Source organism: Canis lupus, chromosome 31 (assembly GCF_011100685.1).
Source record: "Canis lupus familiaris isolate Mischka breed German Shepherd chromosome 31, alternate assembly UU_Cfam_GSD_1.0, whole genome shotgun sequence".
Taxonomy (NCBI): domain Eukaryota; kingdom Metazoa; phylum Chordata; class Mammalia; order Carnivora; family Canidae; genus Canis; species Canis lupus.
The window spans coordinates 37,640,449-37,647,275 of record NC_049252.1 but is presented as its reverse complement, the minus strand read 5'-3'; positions in this window follow the sequence as shown (position 1 = coordinate 37,647,275).

The following is a 6,827-nucleotide window of genomic DNA, read 5'->3' as shown; positions in this document are numbered from 1 at the left end:
ACGCAGCTCTCCTCTCTACAAGGCCGCTGTGGCCAGGGAAGGCAGGCCGGCTCTGTCACAGGCTCAGAAGGCCAGGACCCCCCCTCGGCGGCAGCGTCTCTGACTCCACGTCCACCTGCCCACATCCTCCCAAAGCGTGGAGGCCGGCCTCCGGCCTGCACCAGCAGGCTGAAAAAAAGCACAAAACGTCAGATGGCTAACACTTGCCCACAGCTGCTCTGTGCCGCACGCTTGTCAATGCTTTACACGAATTAATTTACTGAATCCTCAAACAATCTGAGGCAGGTGCTACGGCCAATCCCGGTGGGGCAGACGGAGCCTGGCTCCCTCCCCCTGCCTGGAGCCCTACAGGCCAGCACCTACCAGCAGGGCAGCAGGGGCAAGCTCCTCGGGCCCTGGCCGGCCCTGCAGCTCCCCTGCTTGGGCCAGAGCGTGGCTTCACCCTTAAGCCACTTGCCAGGAAGCGCCAGGGTCAGTGGAATTAGTACAGGCGCAAGGACATGAAGCTTTTGTGGGCGTGGCTTGTCCTCTCAGGAGCAGGGGACCCTCCAGACCTGGGGGAGGGCCAGGAGGCTGCACGATGGCAGGAAGCTGGAGTCTGAGTGGGGCTGTGGGGGCCCTGAGTCCCTGGAAGGGCCTTTGTAGAGGTCTCCAGGATGGCCCTTCGGGACACTCCCTTGTGTGGGCCCAGAGGAGGGTGAGAAGACCCCGCATTTGCCCACCAGAGCAGGGCAGGGTTCCCAGAGGAGGGAGGGCAGGCTCAGACTGGCCAGGAAGGCGCAAAAGGAAAAGCTGGAAGCATTCGAGTTTGCCCCTGGGGAGATGAGGGTGTCCTCGGAAGGGTGGCTGGGCTCACCCTGGAGGTGGCAGGGTGGAGAGGGGCCCTGGGGACACAGCTGCACAGCCCCCTTCTGAAGGTCAGCGTGAGGGGGTGGGAAGCCAGGCCCAGCACTCCTCAGAGGTGCAAAGCCAGGCCCCCCGGTCAGCCCCAGGCTGCTCTGGCCCACCCCCGTCTCGTCTTCTGTTCTCGTACTGGCTTCTGGCAGTGATCCCCCAGACCCTCCAGACGTCTCCCCTGCCTGCGCCCCCCTGGCCTGGGCCCTCAAGTCAAGGAGCGAGGGGTCCCCGGGGGCAAGGCCTGGACAGGCCAGGTGGTGACGACATGGTACCTAAGTTGTCATTAGCGCTCCCAGCACCACAGCGGGAAGTCAGGGAAGGTGGAGGATAGAGTAGCCAAGGAAATACATACAGGCCATGTGGGTCCCCTGCTGGGCATCGTGCGCACACAACCCCACCAGGCAGGGTCTACATGGCAGCAATCCCAGCTGCTGGGCCCTGGGGCGGGAACGGAAGGGACCCAGTGACCCCCCCCCAGCACGTGCCGGAGCAGAGCCTGTCCACGAGGCTGGCGTCGCAGCCCCCATCGCGTGCACCCTCACCAGCAAGCCTCCCTCCTCAGCCTCTGCTGGGGGCACGTGGAGAGCTCTCCCAGCCCCGGGAGAGCTGCTCAGCCGCAGGAGTGGCTGGTGGCCTGCAGAGGTGGCACGGCCGCCCACCGTCCGCTCCCCGTCGTCCCACGGTGTGCTTACGCCACACCCAAGGCTCCAGCAGCTCCCAAGACGGCAAGACCAGACCTGTTCCTGCTGCCTTGTGATGACGGGGATGAGCCCAGGTCACTGCTGGGGACAGATGTGCGGGGATGGGGCTGAAACGTGCAAGCCAGTGACCGGGCACCGATTCAAAAGGACCCTAGAGCGGCCAGGAACCAGAGGCCGGGTGCTGGGCACACAGGGCTTTGATGTGCATTCAGGCTCCTGTGATAAAAGGTCTCTTATGTGACACAGGAAGCTGGTGGTGGGTGCGGGGAGGGGCCAAATGGCCCCCGGGGCACTGACTCACCCCCCACCCCTCGGCAGGAGTCCCCCCACATAGGGCCTCCTGGATGAGCATAGAAAGCGCCTCCCAGGCCTGCCAGAGAAACAAAATCGTCCCACCAACAAAGACCGCCCCCCTTCTAAGGACAGGGGAGAGAAGGTAACTTGGCTCGGCCAGCACCTCAGGGTCCCAGGTGTGGCACACGCCGTGAACATGACCGCCAAGTCTGGACAGGATCTCACACCAGGTTATAAAGTAGAAGAGAAGGCAACAGGAATGTTCCAGAACCAGGGAGGGTTGGTGGTTGGACAACCCAGATGCCTCTCTGGCGTATACTTTTCACTTTCTATTATGTGCATTTTGGTTCAGTTACCAAAAGCCCCAGGCTCTGGGTGTGCAGGGTGTGCCCCGAGGGAGACCCAACTGGCTGGGGGGGAGCTGGGACCCCACACCATCCAGTCCCAGGCCCTTTGCGGTGACCAAGTGGGAGTGGGAGCGCTGTCACACGTGGAGCCCCTTTCCAGAACTCTGCTGAATGTCTCACCGGCGCATCCTGACGCCAACTGAACGTCGCGTGTCCGTGACTGCACCCACGCCCACTAGCGAGGACCCTTCTTTCTTTGGGCTCTGTCCTGAGTGCTGGCACAGAGCCCTGAGTACGGCAGGCCCCAGGGAACCAGCGGGTGGCAGCCTGTGTGCCCCCCACACAGACCCCAACAGGATCTAGGTGACTTCTAGGGCCACCCCTGGGGAAACCCAAAGCAGGGCTAGTGGCCACCCAGCAGCTGGCATCTGAGGTCCCCCCACGAGCTTGCCCCACCTCTTCCTTCCTATTGCAACCTGGAGACAAAGCTAATTCCTGGTGACATTTCATCTCCTACTTTCTTTGCTCTGGGACGCAGGGCTGTCAGGGGCTTTGGGATGTGGGGAGACCACCCCTCCTCTGCCCCACGCACACGGACACTGCCCGGTATCTTCAGGTAAAATGTGGAGGGGCGCCCGGGTGGCTCAGTCGGTTGAGCGTCTGACTTGGTTTTGGCTCCAGGGCGTGGGATCGAGGCTCCTCCTCTCCCCACCACTTCATATCTGTTCTCCAAGGAGGAAAAAAAAAGTTGAGCTTTGTGGAGCGCAAACCGTGGCACAGGTTGTGTAAGGTTTGTTGGGGTTTGGGGACGCAAGAGTTTCACAAAATAAACTACCTTCCACTTCATGTCAGAACCTGCAAGCGTCCATCTGATCGCTGCTAGAAAAGGGAAAACCATCCCCAGAAGGATGCTGGGAAGCACACGATTGTTCTCACAATCCGTGCCGGGGTAGGAGGTACTTTCACTCGAGGCCCCGGAAAGAACTGTTGGGTCCTGCAGGCCTCTGGGCGCGCTCCTCCCACGGCTGTGCCTGCCCCGCACTGGCCTGTGTGCCCCCCAGTTCACAGGTCAGGTCCTGACCCCCCAGCCCTTCAGGACATGACCGCATTTGGAGGTCCAGGGGATTAAGTTAAAACGAGGTCACAGGGTGGGTTTTAGCCCGATCTGACCAGTCCCCATGAGAGGAGGGGCTGAGGGCAGACACAGGGGGGCAGGTGTGTAGGGACCCAGGAGGAGACGGTCCTCACGCCTGGGTGAGGCCCCAGGAGGAGCTGGGGTGTCGGACTCTAGCCTCTGGCCCTGGGAGCAAACACAGTTGTTCGAGGCTGGGTCCGTGTGTCGGTGAAGACAGCCGCGACAGACGGACTCGTCCCTCCCTGCTCAGCGCCCCTGCGCTGGCCTCCCCGGCCCAGAGCACTGCCCCAAACCTGTGCCCGACTCACGGCCCAGCCCCTCCCCTTGCCCCACTTCCACTGGAACAGGAGCTCCTGGGCCATGAGGCCCAGCGCACGGTGGGTCTTCTGCGGAGGCTGATGGCCTCCATCCCGGGGACAGCCCCTGGTGCGGCCAGCGCCAAGGTCCGCCGGGCAGCGGCCCTCTCGGCTCCAGCAGGCGCCCAGGGCCTATGCACACGGTCCTGCCCCTGAGTGAACCCCCGGCCGTCGCCCGCTCAAGACTCATAATGATTCTAGAGATAGGGCCCCCCAAATGCTGCAGCCGGCCCTGCCTCCAGACCCCCACCCCTTCCAGACACGGCCTCCCCTGCCTTAAACAGCCTCACCAAGGCCTCACCCCCACCTCATGGCCAGTGACGGATGCCAGGATGGGTGGGGGGGACCGGGATGGGCCCGGCCATGGTTCATGCTGCTCCGGAGCTGGGGGGGGAGGTGCTGCGCCGGCCAAGCCCGCGTCCCTGCTTATCCTGACTGCCCTCCCACTCCCCTGCCGCCTCCGGGGGCCGGGGGGGATGAGAATCCCTGACTCAGGCTCTGCTTCGAAGAGCCACCTCATCGCCCCGACAGGAGCACCCCGACCCGCTTCGGGCAGACGCCGAGGCCACATCTGCCCTAGGCTGCAGGCGCCAGTTCACGAGGAGAACAACCAGAGGCCCCAATGCCTCGCCCTCGCAGGCCCCAGGTTCCAGTCCTGACCTCCCGGCTCCTCCCTCCCCGACTCATGGGAAGCCCTGGGGAACCCCAGCCTCCAGCTCCTTTAGTCACACTGGGTGCCTGGAGTAGACCCAGCCTGCGGGAGTCCTGGGGCCCGACCCTTCCGCGCCGACCAGCCAGGCGTCAATCGCACACCAGCCGCCTCGCCTGGGCTCCCCACACGTCAGGGTTTACCCCACGTAAAGGGGGAGACTTTGCTTCCTGCTTTGAAACCTCACGTCAGCAGACTGGACTGGACGAGCCGCCCCGCCCGCCCGGTACCCTCCATCCGCGGGTCGTGGGCCCGCCAGTTCCGAGCCAGTGACCGGGTGGGCCCACGGGAAGGCCCCCTCAGGGACAGCCTCTCGGAGGCGGTGAGCGAGGGCCCGGGGAGCCCCAGGCGCTGCCGCTTGGTGAAGGGGCAGCAGCCACGCAGGGCCGAGCAGGGAAGGACCTGCAGCGGCGACCTCGGCGGAGGCCAGCACCACTTCCAGAGCTCCCCAGGCGAGGGCCACTGAACCCCTCTCCTGCTTAATCCAGCCCCCGTCGGGGTTCAGTGAGTCGGAACATTCTGAATCAAAACATCCCCACTTCGGACCCGAGCCCACGGAGCGCCCCGCCAACTCACGGAGGCAGAGCTTGTTGCAGTAGCTACAGGCGGAAGACTGCGACGACTGTCCAGCAAGCTGCCCGGGACGTGGGGCCGGGAGAGGACTGGAGGCCTGCCCCGCCTCCCAGGAGCCCCCGCACGGGACACAAAGGCAGGAGCCCGCGAGCCCCCATCCACCCGACGGGATGGATCTGGAAGAGAGGGTGCGTGTCCGCCTGAAGGAGGTGCCGCCGTCCAGACTGGCGCCAAACAAAGGAGCTCTGAGCAAAGGCCTCGGGCCGGAGCTGATCTGGGAGCCCCGTCTCCTGGGGAGCACAGGGCTGAGAGGAGCAGGGGGCCTGGCCTGGTGGGCAGGGGGCCCTTGGCAGGGGCAGGGAGGCCACCGCTGCTCCATGTCCGGGTGACCTGGGGCCTCCGGGCAGGACGGGACATTCTGTTCTCCCACAGGAGGGCTGCCAAGAACCCCACCGACCAGACCATCCCAGCCCCTCCCGGGGTGGGAGGGTGGGCACATCCCAGGCCATGAAGTACCATGAAGGAAATGGGGCTCTGGGGTGCGCCTGAGGGGACGCCAGGGGCTGTTGGGGGGCCTGATGGCTCAGGGAGCAGCGCCATCCCCACCGGGGGCCGAGGACTGAGGCTCGGCCCCTGGGAGCGGCCTGGCCCTCCAGCCTTGAAGGAGCTCGCCCAGGACTGAGCCGGCAGAAGAAAGGACAGGGCCAGCCACGGGCACTCGGTTACACGCTCGTCCCGTCTGCCAGGTGGCCGGGGCCCGTGCCCAACACAGGCCCATGCAACAGCCCTCATGACCTCCTACCTGTGCCCTGACAGCCCAGGGCTGCTGACCCCAGGTGCTCTGGGGCCGGAGGCGGGAGTTGCGCAGGGTGAGAGTAAACAGGGCAACGCAGCTGGGGAGGCGGGGAAGCTGGGCTGCGGACGAGGTGGGGTGATGAGGTGACCCAGGACGCCCCTCCCCGCCCCCTGCCCTGCTGCCCGGCGCCACAACCCCAGGACCCTGGCCAGGGACACGAGCAGCACTGCCAGGCAAGGCGGAGCCATTTGGGTGTCCAAGGAGTTTGGGGCCACTTTCTGGCTTTAGTGAATTCTAACTGTGCCCCCCACCCCCACATTCCAGTGTTTTCTACCCCTTTCACTCTCTGGCAAAGCTCCCAGAGCAGGAAGTTTTCCAGGGGCAGGAAAGGGATGGGGCCAAGCCGTGGAGTGTAAGACCCAGGAAACAATGCCCGGACCTAGGGACTGTGGGAGGCAGGACGCGGTCAGCCCCAGCCCCAGCGTGGGTGGGCCGGGCCTAACCAGCAGGCTGGGGTGCTGAGAAGGGTGGGCGGCTCTGATGGGAGCGGAAGGGCCCCGGGCACCCAACCAGGAGCTGCGGACAGCCCCGGGAGCAGAGTGACCCAGGCGGCCAGCCAGCAAGAACACAGAGGCCCCAGGCCCCGGCTGCCAAGAATTGAATTGTGCCCACAACCAGCGAGCTTAGGGGGGGGGACCCCAGGCCTCACATGTAGGGGCAGCCCTGCCCTCACCTCCACTACAGCCCCAAGAGACCCTGAACAGGAGCCTGCCGGCCGCACCCTGGCTCCCCACCTCCGCAGGGAGGCTGCAGACACGTGGGGCCCTGGTGGGCGCAGGGATACACGGGGACACGTGGGAACACGTGGGGACACATGGGGACGTGCGGGGACATGCCGGGCAGCCCAGTCAGCTTGCACGGGACAGAATAAGCATTTATAGAGAGGAGCAGAGAGCAAGAAGGAGGAAGACACAGAGGGAAGGGCTGACTGCACAGGGGCAAGTCGGGCTGCGGGGACT